Source organism: Gymnogyps californianus, chromosome 8 (assembly GCF_018139145.2).
Source record: "Gymnogyps californianus isolate 813 chromosome 8, ASM1813914v2, whole genome shotgun sequence".
Taxonomy (NCBI): domain Eukaryota; kingdom Metazoa; phylum Chordata; class Aves; order Accipitriformes; family Cathartidae; genus Gymnogyps; species Gymnogyps californianus.
In genome coordinates, this window is record NC_059478.1 from 11653543 (window position 1) to 11674939 (window position 21397).

Consider the following 21397-nt stretch of genomic DNA (forward strand, 5'->3'; position numbering starts at 1 on the left):
TTAACAGGGACATCTCCTTTCCATGAGAGAGCATTCATGTGTGTGTAAGTCTTACACTCTCTTAAATATCTCTTTGAAATAAGTGGCATTGAGAGGTCTTCATAAAACCGAGAATTTTGCCTTTGACATTTCTCTCCACCCCAAAACCTAGAAAAATCAAACGTTTCATGATTCTTTATTAGACTGTATAAAGAAGCTCTCATTTTAGTTTATAGGATGTCCTGCTTTCCCTTAGTTTCTCAGACAGCCCTGGTTTTAATTTGGCAGCTCTCAGTGGTCTCTGCAATATGATTCAGCTGTTCACTGTAACAGCCACCTTCCCATATGAAAACATTTCCAAATACAAAAAGCCTTGGATATCATTTCTTGAAGAAAAACATTGAAAAATCCATAAATCGAGACCAAAAAAAGTAAAAATACAGTTACTGTCACAGAGTATCCCCCTTTTTTCTCCCCATCTATGTTTAAGATGGAAAATACAGGTAACTCAGTGCAATAACTGATCACATTGGAGTAAAATCTGTTGAAAAGACAAGTGCTCATTTATCTGCCTTCCAAAGGCCATCACCTTGTAAGGAAGGAGGGATCAATAGCTATCAATGTTCAGGTGAAACAGTAACTTCTCCAACGGAAGATCACTGAATATCCAAAGATGATATGGTATGAGTAGATCTTACACATTTCCTGCAGAAGTATGTTCTGGTGGTACGAAAATGTCCAGAATAAAATTGATAATTTGTTTGATAGTATAATAAGAAAAGGACCCACTGAAGGGGACAAGGCAACCCCTTCCCGGAATGTTTTTTGTTCTCCAGGCTGCCATTTGTTAAAAGCTATCTGGTGCTTTGGGCTCCAAAACTTTAGGACAAGAATGATGGAGAGAAGATTGAATTATTCTTGTTCAGAAAAAGGTAAAAAGCACATGGGATGGATATGCCTCTCTGTTAATCCAAGCATGTCTGTGTCTCTCTTCTGCTGTCTTTGCCTTCCTTCTTATATTGATAGTAGCAGCTAAATGTGAGTGATTAGCATTCTAATCTCTGAAGCACCTGCATACAGCTAAAGGTTTTCTAGCCTACCTACAGGATTAGCAGGCCTAGTGCTGAAGTTAATGGAATTGGGTATTAAAATCACAGAGGAAGTTTTGAAAATCACAAGAAGGGTGATCGGCACCTGCCCAAGGCTGCTTTTAGCTTAGTGAGTAGAGTTCCTTAGAGGATAGTCAACATGTGCAGTCCTGAAAATCCTGCAGCCCAGTCAAATGCTGGATATTGCTTAGCAGTGGCCTGCTTGGGACAGTTTACTTTTAATTCCTAGTACAAATGTCTGTTACTAGTAAACTTTAATTTCTGAAGTTTAATGCATTATTTTGAGGGGAAAAATCAAAGCATATTTTTCTTTTATACACAGCAAGAATGTACAGATTTGAGTTGCCTAATTAGACTGACATTTTTTAGTAAATGTACAGCAAGTGGCTGGATAAGAATGAAATATGAAAAGCATGGATGTTTTGGTTCAAGCTTGTAGGTAGCAAAAAGAAAAAGTGAAACTGGGAGCATAATTCTGCCCTAGAGAGATGCAATTCCACTGAAATTGTTAACAACTGCAAAGCTGAGAGAAATCTAATTGGTGACCTGGAATAGAAGGTCAGACTAGGTCAAATCAGTAGGAATTCCTGAAGGCACAAGCAACCAGAGCAAATGTGATTCCTCTCTTTGTCATGCAATGTGAAGGAATTGAACGAAGAGTAATTTTGAACTCCATCTATGGTACGTCATGGTATGTTGTACGCCTAGCAAGGCCAATGCAGTAATATTCCACATGATGCTTACACAAATGGTGAATTGTGGAAGAATGAAAACAATTTAATAGCACATAAATGTGAGCAGATATCCAGTAGCCCTTCAAGGGAAATCACCATGACATTAATCTGAAATTTACTGGGAGCTGCAGTAATAACTCTGTGGTATTCCATGAGAAAAAGACTAAATTTTTTTCACTTCAATCCAAATTTTATATTCCTATAATATTCACACATAAAATATAAATAGTGTGTAAAAATACAAAAAGATAATACTCACACTTGGCACTCAGTATGTCTGGGGCCAATCAGTTGGGATGCTCAGAATCTGTTCACAGATATTTTGCCTTTCCTGAAGTCTAAAATTTGAGGGCTCAAGTTTTAAATTATGAGTCCCCTAGAAATGCAGATCTAAAGCAGGATTGTTTCCAGCAAGTCTGGGCCACCTGCACTATTACTTAGATAGGTCTTCCAGTTCAAAATGAATGTCAACTTCACCACCCACTTTTGATCAAAGAACTTTAGCTTCCTCACTGAGTGACAAATGAGGGGACAAACACAAGAAGTATGTCAATCAGGAATTTAGTTATTTATGGGGAGAGTTAGGGGAATATTGGACAAAGGTTTCATATTAAGAACTGTTCTGAGACAGGGCTGAGGTTGAAGAAGAGATGTTCAGGTTCCCCCAAGACTCAGGCTATCACCGATAGTCGTTGATCAACAACATGGCAAGAAGCATGAGCAGCAGGTATTGCACACTTCACACTCCTCCTGTAGGACTCAATAATTGGGTATCTCCTGTGGGAACACATTGGTAGCAATAGCCTTAGTGTATATGACCACACCTTATGTGAAAATATTGAATGTATTGCTGAAATCTTGTACGTGCAAATGATTGGAATCAGTAACGCTGATAAGAACCTGTGGATTCCTTGCCCTTTCCCTCTCTTGCCATTCTGATCTCAGTGTAAGAAGTGGGTCAGGATTGTAAAAGATTATGCTTGTCACTGGAAGGCATATGAACTTATTGACTCCAACAGCAACTGCAACAAATTATATGAACTTATTTATGGAAGCTGGTTTATGTATATATCCATTCCTACGTTTTAGTTATTTCACTTGTGCTTCTAAACTTTCACCTGGAAAATCAGAAGTCTATTAATGAGAAGAAGATGCTGGGAATCATGGTGGTTTAAGTCAGTATTAGTACGCTAGAGGTGTTGTATTGCAGAAAGTGTATAAAAGATTTTAAAGGAAGAAGTGACAGAGTTTGGTATTAAGTAATTCATCTTCTTCCCTTGGAACCACAGAGAATTGACACGTTCATTGCAGACATTTTAATAAGAACATTAGTGAAACTGAATTCTCAACAAATCAAGTTGCTGTAATCTTACTATTCCCTTAAATATACCGTATTTCTCAACTTTACCATCTCTATGCAGAGAAAGACCCTATTTGTATTGCGACAACAAACACCTCTGAACACCATGGCTTTAGGAGCCAGAACCAAATAAATATCAAGAATTTAACTACCTATCTACTAATCAGTGTTGCTTTGTACCTGAGCTGTGGGTGTGTGGATCTCTGCGTTGTGTCTTACTAATGATCCCAGAATCTCCTGTGAGCACCGTTTTTGCTTCTGGAGACCCAGCTGCGTTACAGCCCTCGCCTCACATCCCACCAGATATTTGACACATACCTGTATGTTACTCTCCATAAGAAGAGAAACCCTCAAGAATCCTAATGAACATATTGAGACAAGTGTGAAGCAGGGTTTTAGTCACAGATAAATTCATGGTCCGAAGGGCACTGGCCACGGGCCTGGAGGGTCTGTGTCTGCGGTGCTTGGCAGACTGCTAGCCATTCGAGCAAAAAGTATTGTGGCAGTGATCAGAGCGAAGGAATAAGAAGATGAAGAGCATATTTCAGTGTAATTATAATAATTTATAACTTGAGGTTGTTCTCCTGTTAAAATCTCAAAAGCAGAATATTTTTACTTTCTTATAAATTATTAACAGCTATTTGCTTTGCTTCATGACAAGTAACTTTGCTTTTCTTCAGACAGGATTTTCAACCTGAAAGAATGAAAGTGTTGACCCAGTTATGCCTGGCAAACAAAACGTGAAAAGAACTAAAATTAGAAATTGATAAAATAACCTTAATGTGAGCAAGAAATAAAGCTTTTTTTTCCTTCTTGTTCCATCTGAATTTAAAATTGGTAAAGGTATTTCACTTAAAACAGAAGAAAATAGACTTCAAAATGAAACTGCTCAGAGAAGGATGAGGTAACATATATGGAACATGCTGTACATTTTCTTTATCAAAAAAATTGTTTTAAAAACTGCCCTAAACCAGAACTTAACCCCTAACCAGTTCTGCAAAATGATCATCATGCCTTGCCAGACTCTCATGTCCCATCTGCGGCTTCTCTCCTGCAGAGTGTGGCCCTTGTCATATGTGATGTGGATTTCTGATAGAGTATTGAGGGCAGTGTATGGGAATTGAGAAAGTATATATCATGTGATACTTTATGGGGTAAAAATGCCTGAGTGGCATCATTTTCCAGCCTCTAGAATACTAGCTCTAGAACTGGATCTACTTACTACCAGATTAAGAAAAATTGTGAAAAGGAAAAATAAAAAAGGCTTAATGGAAAAACCGTGCACCTTTTAACCTTCTGGTATATTCAGTGCTAATGCATGGAATGTTATTCATGTATTGATCGCGTATTCTGCTGAAAGAGTCTCAATCAGTTAACGTAGGTCAAAAAATTACTTACCTTCTAAGACATAGAGATCAAGACATTAAAAATTATGAGACTTTCTTAAAATTCCTAAAGCCATAGTTAAAACATTTAATGGGTAACATTATTTTTAAAAAAACTTGCACTTAAAATTCCCACTAGGATCAAGGATTTAGGTTTTATTATCTGAAGTGCTTCAGAAACTGGTAGTAAATAACACTTCATTAAATAGATTAAATAAGAAAATGTTTGTTTACATTATTCTATAAAGAAAAGAATCCCACAGTTTTTGTAATGTGAACTGTGTTTGCTCTTCTAAGGAGTTAACAGAAACAGGGTGCCAAGCAGTTTCTTGTCTACTTATTGGAGACAGTCACGATTATATTCAAGATAAAAGAGAGGGGTTGTATATATAGAAGTGACTTGCAGTCCTAGTTCGTACATTTTAAATTGGCCAGATGCATCTACTTTTCATTTTTCTGCTACCACTATTCACAGTATTTGAAATCTGTGTTAGTTCATAACTCGGCTCCCAACATGCTTGAACTGCTACGTAAAGACAACAAGATTGGGGTTTTATTCTCCTCTTTGTGAGATGTGCTCCATTGTTATGTCTCCTTGTGCACATACATTTCCTTTTTGGCTAAATATTTTGCTGAGTTTGTCCTATTTATAGTAATTTGCAGTGGCTTGGTGATGTCCAGTTAAAATATCCAGGCAAATCTCTTCTGAATTGGGAGCTGTGGATTATTAGAGGTCTTCCTGCTTGCAATTTAAAAGAATACACTAGAAAACCTGAGGTGATCATTGTGTTGTGTGTTTTCTATTTACTTTGGATATCAGACCTAAACTTGGCTGTATTTATGACTACTTTCTTAAGTGTTTAGAAAAGTAGTTGTTGGACGGTAGGGAACCATTTCACTTGCAGCTGTTTATTTAGTATTTATCATTTTAACAGTTCAGGAAAAAGAACATTTTCCAACGTCATTTTTTACAAGAATTTCCATTCAGTACAAGCTATCAACACCTTCACCAAGTCAGAAGTATAAAGCTGGCCTCATTCTCCTTACCTTATAAATTATAATGATGTTTTGGTAACTGGTAATCTCAGCATGTGCAATAGTCAGTCAAGAGAATCATGTACACAATTAGTAATGTACATAGTGGCTCTGAAAATGATTACAACATCAGGATTCTCAACTGTATTTTGAAAACATAATTTCTCTGTAAAGAACCTGAAACTTTCAAAGAGAGAAAGCAAGCCAGCTGCATGGCAGGCAGTGATAAGCAAAACTGAAAATTAGGCTGTGCTAATATAGAATTGAAAGCCTTTTAGCTGCATTTTAAACCTTAGGAAATTACCTCCAAAAGAAGAAGGCATAAATGTCTTCTCCATTTAAATGACTGTTACTTGATATTCTGATGGAGAAAAAATTAAAAGGTTTTGGTTTGGGCTTTTGTTTAGCTTGGGTTTTGCTTTCTTTTATTTCTTCCAGTTCTTGACTGCTGTGTTCACACTCTGGCTCAGATGTTGTGCTTTTCCTGTGAGAAACCTGTGCAGGTTTCCTGAATGTAGGAGATTACTACTGCTCAGGGAACAACATCACAGACACAGTGAAGATAAATGGATTTGTGACTTAATGATCCCCTTTCTTCCATACTCTTCTCCTTTCAGCAAATGAAAAAGAAGTTCATCTGGAAAAAATTGAAGTGGAAAGAGGAAGCGCTGCAATAATATTCAAAAAACTGATCTAAGCTAGGTTAAAGCTTCCCACTGATGTCACAAAATAATATGTAAATTCCCTGGATTATTACATCCTTGCCAAAAGAACGTAGTTTTTTCACCTGAAAATGCCCTTCTTTGGTTGTTTTAGTTAGATTTACAGTCAATATTTGTGTAATTCATGCCCTGTTGACCAGGGAAATGGTTGCCATTGATTGCAGTCATAGGAGATTAAAACTTTTGATCCCTTTTAAAGGAAAACTAATTACTGCTGTGCAGTAATGCAGTATCTGAACTGATCAGATGGGTTAAAAGGGCACTTTCCGTGGTAGGCAGGAGTCAATCAGAGGTGAATGTCAGGGAGTCTGAATCTGGTCAGCAGAGTAGCCACCAAAGCCTTGATATCTCAGCATTAGCTCGTATTTGGGAGACTCCTGCATTTACTGCTGCACTATTGACTTCACCTGTTAGGACCATAATTGCCCTTTCAGGGGTCTATGACTCCAGCATATCGAAAGGCGTGGGTCTGTTTACAGGCTTAACATTAGACATGCGCTTAAAGAGCTTGCTGATTCAAGCTTATGAACAAAGTTTTCTTCCTGAGAAAAAATATTTTATTCTGTAGCACGTAGTCAGAATTGCATTTAATCTCACATTGACTCATGTGTGCTATCCCTAACGTGTAAAGGAAATGCCTACATACTCATAACTACCTTTTTTTTAGAGATGTGACTGTGGTACTTGCTGCACTAATTCCCCAGGATATTTATTTATAAAAAATTACTTCCAGAGCCTTTTAGTGCATTGACCTTGTTTCAGGGTTTAGCTGGGAGGAGGGAGAGCTGGGATTTTTTCTTAAGCACTGCAGGGGATTTCTGTCAGGTTGCTTTAACACTTCCCTTCAGATTCTTGCCAGGCTTTCGGGCTAAAGAATTTTCAGATGTAGCTAGCCATCATCACATAGGTCTTTGCATAGTCTCTGTTATTTAATAAATCTAAAATTAAATTGGTTTTCAAGAAAAGAGAAAACAACAGAACATAAATGTAAAGCTACCAGATCAGAATCACAAATGCATGGAAAAGGATAACTTCTAATGTATCAGATATGTATGATACAGTGACCACTGCATGGAATGGCTTCACACATTTTATCAATTCTCTGTTCAAAGATTTGGAAGGTTGTTATACCCCTAAAGAATAGAGAAGAGAGAAAGTGAGATGCTACACTGTTGAATTTTCCTTTCAAAAACTAGAGGTTTCTTAGCAATACGACACCAATTTTAGAAATCACTAAAATACTCATGTTCTACAACTATGAAAATTTTAGTTGTCTTTACCCCACTCAACCATGACCCTAATAGGTTAGCACTGCAACTGTTATTAGGATCACCTTTTGCTCTCTTTTCCTGAGTGCTTTCGCATACATACTCATACATGTATGGAAAATGCATGCAGACAATTCTTGAACACCATTCTGACTGAAGTGTCTACCATACAGTAGCATAACGTGCATAGGGTTTTTTTTAGTCTGAATTACTAAATATGAGTCTCTCTCATTCCCCCAAAATAACTGGTTACATCCAGACCATGAGAAGGTCCCTCACATATTCCTGGATAACCATGCTAAAGCAGTGATTCTGGATTAATGTTAAAGAAACCCTATTGAAATGGCAACTTACTACTTCTTCTTATGGTGTAACAGGTATAATTATAATTCTGTCCCGTTACTGCCTGATCTTTGAACTCCATCCCTCACCCCTCTGTCATCACCCCTTACTTTCACACAGGGCTGCCACATATGGAGAGTGGATATACAGCCCTGTTCACAGATGGGGCTTAGGCAAAATTCTCAGCTTCATAGCATTTCTTGCTAATCTCTGAAGGCCTTTGGATACACCCTTGCGGCAATGCACTTACATGTACTAGTACTACTAGAAACCCTGCTTGGCCAGACAGAAGCTTGGCTTCCCTGGGGTTAAATACCAAGAAGATTTCAGTGGTAGTTAAGCTAGGTGTAGGCAGGTGAAAATGTACAGCACTGCAAAATCTAACTCCACCACCTCTTGATTATATTAATGCCTCAAAGAAGGGCTGGGTTATTCTAACTGCAGTGTGAGGTCTAACTAGAAAAAGAGACATTGGGAAAAACCATTCATTTATTATATTTTTCAGAAAAAAGCAATGACATCTTTCTTAGCAAAGAATGGAAAGAAAGCAGTAAATATCACAGCTGTTCAGTGGTAACTAGAAAAAACAGTCAAATTTTTGTCTGATGTGACTTAGGAGGGAAAAGTGAACGACTTAGGAGGGAAAAGATTATCATGATCCCACTAGGTATACAGTCTGAAGACAATATTGCTGGTAAAGTTCTAAGGTTGTCTCTTAAAATGGGCAATTGCTGACCATGTCAACTGGACTCAAGTTTGTCACACTGCATGTCTATATGCAATATGGTGATATATGCAATTTCAGTCACTCTTTCCATGTCTAAGTGGACTCTATCTGAATTGCTGTCGTACCCCAAACTGCCTGCACTTTCATTAAAAGAATGAATGTTCCTGTCATCAGCTTGGTAAGAACAGCAACAGGAAATAAGCCACATCTAAATGAAAAGATGTATTTTATTGTTCATGAAGCTGGGGAAATGTTAGTCAAACATATAACTTAGCTGGCAGATAGGCTGTTTGGAAGTGGGAGTTAGTGCCCTTGCTGAAGTGGAGTTCTAAAAAACTGCCTGGCATTTCTGATGATGCACCGGCATCCTGTTTGCTGTAAGATCTTAAGAAGGTCATTCAACTCTGTACTTCAGTTTCTTCATCAGTAAAATTGTGATATGTGTTTTCTACTGAAGTTTCAAGTGATAGGCTGAATTGTCATGCACTGCAAAACACTTAGAGATCTCAAATTGAAACATACTACAGAAGTGCAAAGTATTATTACTATTAGAAGTCCATTACAGCTCTGTTTTTCTTTGTTCAAACTGGTCCTTTGGTACGTGCAGCTAGACAGCTCCTAATGTTATCTTGATGCACAAAGTACTTTTTGTGTGAGGTTTGACTCACAGTAAAATGCCAGTTAGAATTTTTTCCTCAGGAACTCACTGGAGCTTGGCTTACAAAATCTGAAAATTAAATCAACCAAAATAGGTCAAACACAAAACTATATGTCCTTATGTGTCCTCTTGTCCTCTTTTAGCAGTACAGCAGATAGTGGTTGTTTTCTTTTCCATAAAGTTTAGGCCTGTTTTGTTTCTCAGTTGGCTTTGGTAGCTGTATCATAGTTACATTTTCAATACCTGCTCGTGCAAGTTTTCATTCCCTATTAAATATAGTTTAAAATGATATGCTCATCTGTTAGTCGTCCAGAAATAATGTGCTGGATACACAAGCAGCTGATGCTACTGAACACGACAGAAGAGTGTATCATTGTGTTACAGCTTGTTGGTAACCATCATTACAGAGATATTTTTGAACCTTAAAAAAAGGAACAAAGCATCTGAAATGTAATCAAATGTTAATACAAGCTGCAGTTTTGCATTTACTTTTCCCCTGTAGCTAATTCTTTAGGAATGTATTCTTATTCACATAATCCTTCAAGTTGATATGTTTATTCTGTACCTAGTTTACAATTTCTATTCATTCCTGTGTCGAGTAGGTGAAGGTGCTGCTTAAATTAGTACTTACTTCAGTATTATACATTTTTGAATTGGTTATTCATTACAGTCAAAATGCAGTGAATAAATTTGTTAATATTTGAGGTGGGAAAGGAGGTAAAAAGGGAAACCATCTATACTAGTCACAGCCCAGCTTTCTGGCTATAACATATTATAATTTATTTAAACTCAATCAATACGTAATCTGGAGTTCAAATTCTGCTAAAGATCTGTGGCATGGCTAAAAGCAGCTGATGCCAGGGAATAAAATTTTCTTCAGGCTGTGATTCTGATGAATTTATAATGCGCTCTAAGGGTGATGCATTGACCTAAATTCACAAAAGCACTGCTATTCCTATTTATTATTATGAAAGGTATCCTACCCACAGTTTTGTTCTTTAAAATGTTGTGAGGCTATATGAAAAAGATGACAGGTTGCAGTGAGGATGACTGGAGAGGAAGGACCTGCACGCACATCCCCGGCACATACTGGCTGCCCAGGCTGGCAGCCCCGGGGGTTCGGAGGGGTTTGCCCCGGCAGAAGGGCAAATCCGTGGCAAGGGGTGGGGAAGCAGAGGACAGCCTGAGCCCCCTTCCACCCTTGCTGCACCGTGGGAAGCACCCAGCACCCTCTCCAAGGCTTTGTCTATGCAGCCTGTAACCACAGACAGGGTGGTGTCTCACTGTAATTCCAGGATTTGATGCAGGAATAATTTCAGCACTGTAAAAACCTGGCAAATGTTTGAAGCCAGCAGTGAGGGCAGACTTCCTGAGAGGTGTGTGTTTATGGTGATCATTTGGATTTGTTTTGTTGGCAACATGAAAGATGTTGTTACGGCAGGAAGAAAACAGTTGTGTTGAAAATTGCCTCTCCTGTTTTTTTTCTCCTGTAGCCTTACAGGGGAAATAGAGTTAGATCTGCGTGGGGTTTGGTTTTCTGTATACAGTTCTTTAATATCCCTCAAGTCCAACCATCACAGGACAGTGCCCATGAGCAACTCATACTGAAGTGGCTGGGAATTGCACACACTGATCTCTTGTAATGATCAGACCACTTAATTTTTTCCAGTGCATTTTGGCAAGCTCAGCATCATCCAAGGGCTTTTCATAGTAAGCGGTGTCTTCCCAGTGACCTGAGTCCTTAGCCAAGCCTTCTTTGCTACCTTGACAGTTTGCAGTCATATTTGACTTTTTTTGTGAAAAGCTATGTGTTGTAGCAGATTCATATATGTGGGAGACTTGGGTTTTTTAAGAAAGTGGAGTGAATAAGGGAAATGTATAGTGAATAAGGGAAACGTATAGTGAATAAGGGAAACTTATAGTGAATAAAGGCTGACAGTCCTCTCCACTTCTTTCGTGATGTGGTATGATGCCTCTCATGTAAAAACCAGGAGAGCTCAATTCTGCCTCTTTATTGGTACTTGACCACTTCTCAATTGTTGCTTTTCCAGACAGAATCTGTAAGGCAGGACTCTCACCTCTGCATTGTTTATCCCCTGGTCTCTCTCCTGCCTGCTTTTGGGACATATATGAGACACTGTCTTCCAACACGTCTATTCTCATTGGGTTTTTGTGCCCACCTCTGCCCATATTGCTACTGTAGTTAAATTCCTGTTGTGATTTATGCCAGAATAACTGTGGGACAGAATAAATCCACAGACTTTAAAGGTATTAGCCTGCCTTTACTGTAGCACAATCGACAGCTGTACCTAGCACTATGACCTTATTCCACCCCCGCGAGGTGGCATCCAAAGCCATGCTGTTTTGGAAGAGCACCACTGTGTGCTTGCTGAGGTTTGCTCCTCAGGGCCAGCCCAGAGGATGAGAACAGCATCCAAACACAGCTTCTCAGCAGGAGCAACTGTTTGTTTCGGCTCTAGCCTTTACTTAAAAATATGAAGCTATTGAACAAAAATACAAAGACTTGGAGTTCAAACTCATATCTAACTTGGAGAGCTGGGCTTCTAGATCCAACTGTGCACTTTGGTCTAACAGCAAGAAAGTCTGGGTTTCACTTCAGTTTGTTTTCTTCTCGCTGTAATGCTTGAAGTGAGTACTTCAAGATTCAGATGCAAGGGTGCAGATATATTTACCTGCTGTAAAGATGGAGTGCTATTTATAGAGATCTTGGACCCTTCCCTCTCCCCAGTCTGATCCACATCACAACTTTGAACTGTATGAAGCACAACTACAGATCATGTGTGATCATTGGCAAAGTGATATCCAAAAGCTATGTTCTGCCTAATAGAGTAATAGATCAGGAACATCTGCAATTAAATATCTGGAAAAATAATTTAAATAGAGAAAGATAATTGGAAGTTCCAACAAAGGACTAAAGTTGTATCTTATTCCTTATCATGATGGTCTGACCAATTGAATCTTCCTAATCTCTCTTTAATGATTAATTTTTATGTAAAATTTGAATTTTTCTATAATTTTATTAGAATTTATGATCTATCTTGCTTTCTGACAGGAAAAAAAACCCTTATGTTTATCATACGCCTTTGGTATTTCTATTGCAGCCAGTGGAAAAGTGGGCTGAAGCTAGTTCGTGTACAAGTCTACAGAAAAGCATATTCCTTGCCCCACAGACTGCCAGCTGATGAGTTGTAACAGATAGATAAGATAAAAACGGAGTATAGGTTGGGATAGACAGGCTGACAAAAAATGATAGTGTGTGCATAGTTTTTAGCTAATCAAGAGTAGTAATTGTACTTTGCTTACTTGCCTAATCATGATTAAGTGCCAATTTTCTCTCCATATAACAAAAGAGGTGACTTTCAAGACTACGATTTGAAGGAGGCTGGGGGGAGTGGCAGTGTTTTCTTAAATTCAGAAAGTTTTTACCAGGCAGGTCTACAGACTGATTTCTGTCTGTAGTTCACAAAACTGTACGATAACGTTTTTTCTTCCTACAGTGCCATGAAAAAAACTTTTGGCTTCAGTTCATGTGTGAAACCTTTTGCACAACAAAAGTGGTTTCTTGTGGCCAGTAAGACTAAATGTTCTAAGCATTCCAGGAAGCATATAAATAGATCGGTACCCTTCCTAAGGTTATGGAGCCTTATTTCTCTCTTTTTTCTTTCAGTTTTTTTCCCCATTTATGCTCTCTTCATCTAGGCAAAGACCAAGCAGAGTACAGTGTTTGAAAATCCTGACTATCATTTTCCATTTTACTTGGGTTTTCCTCAGTTATATTTTCTGAAAAGAAGTTGTTTCAGTAAATGCAACATAGTAAATTATCTTAAATTACTTCTTACAGTCCAGGCTAGTATTATAACATGAAAATTGTTACTTGGAGTCTCCCACGCCCCCGGCTGCTGCAGACCTATGTCTCCAGGCTGGGGAGAAACTGATCCACAGTACTTATCCAGCAGAATCTGCAGGCCAATCCACAATGTGGAAAGCAGAATTTACATAAAGGAGATTTCTTATCCTTCCCTCACAATCCTGCTAGATTCAGTAAAGTTGTAGTGATGGTCAAAAAAAGCTAAAACGGTGACTCTATACTGATGGGTAGGCCAATGTCTATGTGGAAACCAGATGAGAAATTATTCAAGCCAAAATCATTAAATCTCAGCTCGTCTAAAGATACTATAAAACAGCCATCCCGTTTCTTTGATCTATGATATTTGAATCCTAACGTGTGTTAATAAGACATGTATGTTGGGCATTGACATTGTCTTCTGTTGAACAAGGGTAAACATTGCGTTTGTCTCTGTAAAAATAGCATTCAATAGCTGGGAAGAAACTAGAGATTCATTATTTTTGCAGTTGTAGAAGACATTTAGCAGCTGTGTTTATACTGGCAGACAATTTGGATATTAGGTGGCAGGACAGAGAACTGCAGATGCACAATATTGTGCAGACATTGTGCACTTACAGCCCATTTCCAGGGAAACATGTTATTTTATATTTCCCTTGGTGTCATTAATCACATTTCATGATGTATCTCACTATTTCAACTCATTCCCCTAGATTCATTCATTTTTTGGCCTGTTTGTTTAGTAGTTATTGAGCTCTATTTCAACAAATTCCATCTCAACTACAGATAATAAAGTTCTTTTTGCTTCAGGGGAGAAAATTAAGATGGCCCTATACTGATTACTGAGACTACCTGTAATAATCAGCATATCTATCACATCAGAAAGATATTTAGCTTGCCTTTCGTCAGAAAAATATTCATACTGTTCTTTGGTATTTAGAAATTAAACTCATTTCCTGAAAGTAAAAATATGATTCTTATCTTGACCTACAAAGGAAAACAGCTGCTCTTTTCTCTGTTCTTGAAGTTCTCTAATGCCTCAACAGGCTTTGTTTTGGTTTTACAGGTGAATCCCTTAAACTGTAGCAATGATGGCCCATCCCCTGGGAGAAATATGCTGATATAAACAGTGAGGAATCCCCCTGCTAGGGAGTTGCAAGCCTGAGGTACCTCAGTGTATGGGATGTAACCCCAGGCCTTTTTTTGGCATTACTTCTACATTTAAATAATGGCATTAAATGTTCATGAGTAAATTTGGCTTGTAACTGCTACTGTGGGCGCCCTGTGAGCCACCTGACCCTGGAAGGATCACCTGGTGGCATTGTGCTTCTCCTGCAGCTCCCCAGCCCATGGGAAACAGTCCTGATGCATCACAGTTCAGGGAAAGACAGTGTATCTGTTTCCTATATGGTTGACCAGTTGTGTTGGAGAGAAGCTAAAAAGGGACAAAGCTTGTGCCAAACTTTTGATCTCCTTTGACTGAAGAGCTAGCTGTGCAGGAGCTCAGGCCTGGGAGGTGGGCAGCTCCCTGGAGGACTCTGAGATGGAAACAAAAGACCTGCCAGGCCTGCTCTGTCCTGGCTGAGCCTGGGTGTCTTGCTAGGTAAGGTTTTTCTGTTGGTGAACAAAGAAAAGGAGTTTTACTGACCTCTGAAAAAGAAGCAAACCCAAAGAATTCACTACACAGTGAATTAATGACTGTGCGTAGGGGATGACTTACCCAAGATGGTGTGATCAGCAGATTGCTTGAAGAAACCACGAACCCTGCCCAGTGCCCCTTCTCGTGACTGGTTCAGAATGCTAAATATAACCAGGCAGTATTTTTCTTAGGGATAAATGAAAAGCAGAGGCAAAAATGAGCTCTGTTTATGTTACGTGGCTTAGCCACACCTAAGGAAATGGAACTTGCTTTCGCCCTTTTTGTTTTAGAGGATGGCCGTGAGGAGGCTCTGTCCACTACAGTGAAAGTAGCAAACCAGTGTGTTATAAGCACTATTCTTGCATTGCCATAAGTTGTGTGGAAGAGATGGCCCCGTGCATCTGAAGGGCAGCTAGGGTGGATTTTTAGATTGTGCTCAGCACTCTTCAGAATACTGAGATTTACTTCCAGGAAGGTCATAGGGTTTGGATTTGGGAGGAGAGGACTCTGGCAATCATATTTTTATTTCTAGAAACTAATAACATATTTTATATATTCTCAAAGATTAAGTGACTTGCAAAAGTACATTGGAAGCTGGTGGCAGAACTGGAAAATTAATACAGCTCTGGGGAACTTGATAGAAGTGCCTTAGTCTAAAAGTCATATTTACAAAGAAAATAAAATGTCACTATTATTCATGCTTTTGTGGACCCCATAATTTTGCTTTCTCTAAAATGCTTGCTCTTTTCTGTGATATTTTCCATGTTCCACTCTCTCTCTTTCTCCAACATTCAGGTTCAGCTCTCTTATGTGATGCTGGTTATACAACTGATGCTTAATGCAACCTAGTGGAAGCTGTCTCCAAGCAAATAACACTGGCAGCAAGGCTGGAAGTACGATCATCTGCTAGCGTACTCCCTACATAGACGGTATGAGTTTTGTTGTACACAGTATAATTTAGTGGGGTGTTAAATGACCGCTAAATGTCTAATCCAAGCTTGCATAAAAGAGATTAATGAGTTATCCATTAAAAGTTCTCTCAATATGTGCTGCAATTCCTACTCCCTTCAAATATGTTGATCCCATTTCTTTGCCTTAATTCCTATGTTTTCTTCCCATGTGTTCATCCACAAAGCGCCTGCCTTTCTACTGCAAATAGCTCAACAGCCCAAATCAAGACCAGATTTCTGCTGCCTCCACTCTCCTAGTAAAGACAGGCTCCTCCAGTTTCTTGCTACATAGACTGTCTCTTGCACCCCGGCCCTCTACCACCTGGTCACTGTTGCTGAGCCATCATAGTTACACAGCTGAGCAACTTACTGAGGAGGTTCAGGGAAAGCAAAGACGTCTGTCTTGCCCTGCTTTGCCTGGTGTTCCTTATAGCCCTTCCCTAACACATCCTTTTCCCTCTCTTCAACACACTCAGATCCATGTCCCTGTCCTCCTAGGCATTGTAGCGCCCTCCCTCAACATGACCTGGGCCTGTCCCCCTTGCTGTCGCCTTTGTTGACTCCAGTTCCCTGGCTTGCCTTCCCTGGCAGAGCCAGAGCCACTCCTGACAATACCATGTCAAAAGAGATGCAGCAGGCTGAACACGTATTGTACTAGCGCCACGTGAAGGCACTTAGCTGCCGGTTGCACAGGTCTCATCCATTTCAGAGGGCATTGGGGATGGTGCCTTCAGAGCTGCACTCCTCATGCAGATAGCTCAGGCAAGTCACCAATGCCTCACAGAAACAGAGTAAATTAAATCTCTTACAAAAGCTTTAACAAGAGCCTAACTGAATGATCACTGAACACCACACCTGGAATCATTTAAATTTTAGCATTACTAGGCGTGTGTTTTATTTTTCCTTTTAAAATAAATGTAGGAAGTGGCTAGGTTAATGCATACGACCTTAGCCTAAAGGATAAACAGCCAAGCCAATAAATGTAATGTTCAGGCTCCTGCTTATTCCTGTCTATACAGGCAATCATCTATAGCACCTGTATCCTCTCTGGTAGATGTTTTATGACCAATACATTAAAGTGTAGAGAAAGAGAAATGCTGGTCAAGTACAATGTATTTAAGTGAATTTTCCCCTAGGAACCAAAGCATTTAGTTGCTGATTGTCAGTTCATGACAATCTTGTTTTTCTTTTTAATTGTGGAATTGAAATACTCCATTTGTCTAGTTGTTTGAAATTTAATTAACATAAAGCCTAGGCTGAATACAAGGGACTTGCTGTGCTTAGAGTGCTTAGGGGAGGAGAGGGACGGAGGGTGCAAGGAGAGCTGCTTCAGCATCCCTGTCCAGATCATCTACTCTGACATGCTCTGGTTGCCAAAAGTCTCCAAGAGGATGCTGCAGCAATGGTGCCCAAGAGGAGTTAAGGCTCGTGAAATAGGCTGGTACCCATTACATCGCAGTGACTACGGACTTAGCCAGCCTACAGGGATCTTCTGAACAAAGCAAAGAGTCAGAGCAAGTGTCTAGTCTGGCCCCACAGCTGTTGATTTCCCTTTACTGTCATTTAGTCAAATAAAAAAGAACCTCAAATTCCAGCTCTCAGCCACTTCAGGGTCTATCTAAGCAGCAGAAAAATTGGAAACACTTGCATTTCCATCCCTGTCCTGAGCAAATACATACTATCAAGAGACAGCGAGGAAGAGACAAGGATATAGCTCCAGTCTATTTTACATGAAGTGATCAGACCTGGAATAATGAGGAGGAAATCCACCCCCTATTCCTGCTCCCTCCGACCCCCCCCAAGACACATATATTTTCTTTTTGCATGATTCTTTTAGAACAACATAGCTCCCAATGGACTCTATGCTATGGTTTGGTATGCCTAAAAGGCACAAAAAGAAAAACGTAGATTTTGCACTTAACAAAAATCAAAATGCATCTTCTGACAGCCAGTCTTCTAGCTGTGAGATGTGAAATAAATTGTATATGTTCAGTACTTCATAATAGAGTGCAAATATGCTCTTTGATATTTTTCATCCAGAGTTCAAAAAGTGACAGTAATGCTATATTGTTGGATTTACAATGCTTATCACTCAGATCTGCTACTATTACATCCATGAGTAACTCCTATATGTATATAGATCTATATATAACCTCACTAAGGTAAGATGGCAGAACCAGTCCCTCTTCATATCTCAAAGAAATCGCCAAGTGTGCTATTTTTTTAATTGGCTTCTGGGGATGTTACCCAATTATCTGCAATTGCAGGTTACATGTAATATCTGTACTATTTCACACAGTGCAATATAAAGGAACTGGTAGGAAATGTCATTGAGTAGTTTAGAGGAATGCTACTTGGTTTAATAGAGGATGATTGAAGGTGACGAATTTGATAAAAGCAGAATTTTGAGCACACCATTGAAGTGACCCAAAAGTGAGGAAAACAGAAGGAATTGCACAGGATGGTCTTTTAACAAAGTTCATTTTCCCTTGCTTTTGTGTGAATCGCCTCTGATAGCATGGCCATGGAGGGAGAGAGGCAGCAGGAGGAGGGAGAATTGGGCAATGGAAAGGGAGCTGTGGTTAAGGCAGTGGCTTTGGAGACCATCTGACTGGATTCCTTTTCTGTCCCTGCCTAAGAAAGTCATTTAGGAGATGTCTGTGGCACAGTGCCATTCTGCATTTAGTTTGGCTACTAAAAGCAGCTGCTTCCACTGCACTCACTGCGAGCAGAAGCGGACAGCTTCTCCCACAGGCTCCGCATTCTCTGTCTGTGAAATGGGAGGAGTAATATTTCTTTTCCTCACTCTGCTTAGTGCATGCCATCTTCTGTCTTAGCATGTTGGTACTAACAGGAGGCGAAGCTCGTGGGTCCGTCTTCTTTGGCATCTCTTGGCAGCGCTTGTTTTTGTTCCAGAAAAAGCTGGTATTGGAGTCATCCTGATTTAGTTGCCAGAGGCAGTGTACTTTTGTTTTGCTGCTGGAAGTTGACTTCTGCTTGCCTATGGAGCCAGTGTGTAGTTGATCTACCAATTAATCTCATGCCTGATTGCAGTGTTTGTTGTAACTTTTAGAATCCCTTTAATCACTGTGCATTGATCCTTGTTTATGCTGTAACCCTATAAAAGGAAACGGCATCCAGCCATGGGTTTCTTACTATCTAGTCATAAGGGATAGAGAAAAAGACTTGTCTTGAATAATATATAAAATCCAATTTAATATTAATTCTGGGGTAATATTTAATTCCAGAAGCATATATGGAAGCAAATATTAATGCATTAGATTCTCTGAAATGTTTTAAACTAGTTTTATTAAAAATATTAAAACGGTAAAGTATTAAGCTTTAAATTTACAACAGCTGTTCTTAAAAATTAATGACTTATTGCTGTTACTGTACTATTAAAGTTGCACTTATGCACCCAAAACTGAATCATCTTCACCTAGTGCCCCTAGAAATTTCTTTAGCAATACATAGGAAACTAGGTAGAAAAGAGTTAAATACTTTTGTTATCAATTTAGATCAGCTACCCCAATTAGAAGTATCTAATCAAGTGATAAAAAGGCCTGTTCAGATTTTAGTTGGTTTTTTCACCTAGTATTGAACTGATGCAACATCTGAATGTTGTTGCTCTAGATGAACTGGGGAAACTTAAAAAAAAAAAAAAGGACATGTCTAAACATGCCCAATGCAAATATTGTAAATGGAATGCAAATGCTAGTACAGAAAGCAGCAGTTGGGCTTTTTTTCCTTGTCTTTCTGGTTTTGAACACCTAATGAGAGGGAAAAATTTCTTCATATGTAGGAAAACCTGCGCAAGAAAAAACAAACATTTTCCCTTTAACACTTTGGAAGATAAGTGTACAATTATGGCTTCAGTTAAAGCTGTAGGGAAGGACATTTCATCTTTTCAAGCTATGAAGTCCTGTCCTCAGTGTTGGTGTTTATGACTTTTTTATTTCTTTAAGTACTGAGTGGGGCCTGCAGGAAGGAAACTAAGACAGATGGGAGCAAACAAGAAGGAACATGACTCTAGGGTTTACTCTTTAAGGCACTCACCTGCACAGAGGAAAGGAAGGAGAAAACTGTTATATACCGGTTTCTCTTTCAGAGAATGTCTGTGCCTTCTACCATAAATATCGCTACATGAAAACCAGAAATATTTTAAATCTTTAAACTTAAAAATAGAGCTGGGGGGGTATGGTCACATAAAGCCTCCCCAGCTAATTTTAATTTTGTCTTATTTTTATCTGTCTTAAAGATTAAGATTTATCTGTTTAAATACATGCATCTTCTGTCTGATCAACATTCAAAATATTTCACTGGGATCTTCAAAAACTGCAGAAATTCATGACAGAATGCAGTCTCCATCCATTTACATGTGCAATCAACTTCCAGTTATTTAACTAGTGTCTTAGCAACTGCATCCTTTAGCAGTACACATAGCAAATCACAGTTCCATTTAATAAAAAGAACTTCTATTAATCACTCCTAAAGTCCATTTAAAGAAGCATCATGTATTTCTTAAAAACAAGAGTATGCCGTAAATGACAAGGTAATTATTGTGCATGTCTAATTCTGGATAAAAGACGGGACTTACAATACATGTTTTAAGATATAACAATAAAAAGTTAATTGAAATACTTTTACAACACTCCCATAATTCTTTTCCTTCCTTATTTATTGTAGACCCACAAACACCAAACCTCATATAAATTAGAGATTAAACATGCCTTTAATAACACAAATGGCGAGACTGTAGTATGTTTTTATCCAGTATCCTTTAATAGATAATGAATTTGTGTCTAACGACATATTTGCCTATAACATATTAATGTATCACCTAATTGACAGCCACATGGTTTGCAAATTAATTCAGTCTTGTTTCCTGTGGTACCTACTTTACGTTATTTAGGGATTGACTACACAGTATGATTATTTTGTCCTTATTTTGGTTTGATGCAGTAGCTTTATTTCATTGTTGGCTGCTTCACAATGACATTCATGTGACAGTGTTCAGGCTGCAAACTATTTAGTTGTTTTACAGTGCCTTCCCAAGCTGCTTTGCACATACTTCAGCCAGTTTTACCTTTCTTTCCTGTTCTAGAGACACTTTGATTAGATGCTGCTTCTGTTCAGTGTTAGTGTTCAGCCAGATTCAGTCTTCTTTGTTTTTTCTTTTTTTTTTCTTTCATGTTTGTTCCAGAAACAAAGCCATTAGCATTTTGCACTAGCCCTTTGGTAGGCCATCTGCTTGTGCGAGAGCTGTGCTGAAGTCCTGGATCTGTTCAGGATTAGGGATGGGGAGATGAAGCGTTAGCGAGTCTGCAGGGTCGAGAGCCTGAAATGATGTACTCCAAGGAGGCACAAAGGGCAGGGCTGTGTGAAGACGTGCATGGGGGTACTGCCTCATTAAAACTAACGATACGAAAATGTCTTACAGAAAGCACGAGACACCCATCCATATTTTCATCAGCTGGGTAGAATTTTGCCTTAGGGCACCAGCACGCTCCCCCATCCTCACAGATGCAGCTGGCTTGCATGGGGAGCCGTGGCAGCCGAGCTGCCGCCGCCTTGCCTGGCACTGTCTGACAGCAAGCAATCCCAGCATGACAGATCTTGACTTG

At 39.1% G+C, this 21397-nt stretch overlaps 1 long non-coding RNA gene across 1 annotated transcript in view; it reads left to right on the top strand.

Moving 5' to 3' along the window:
• LOC127019389 (uncharacterized) overlaps positions 1 to 15819 on the top strand; it is a 221068-nt gene extending 205249 nt beyond the window's left edge. The window contains exon 5 of the long non-coding RNA XR_007766900.1: positions 15619 to 15819. This is a non-coding gene — a long non-coding RNA (uncharacterized LOC127019389). The remainder of the gene's footprint in view (positions 1 to 15618) is intronic.
• Positions 15820 to 21397: the final 5578 nt, after the last annotated feature.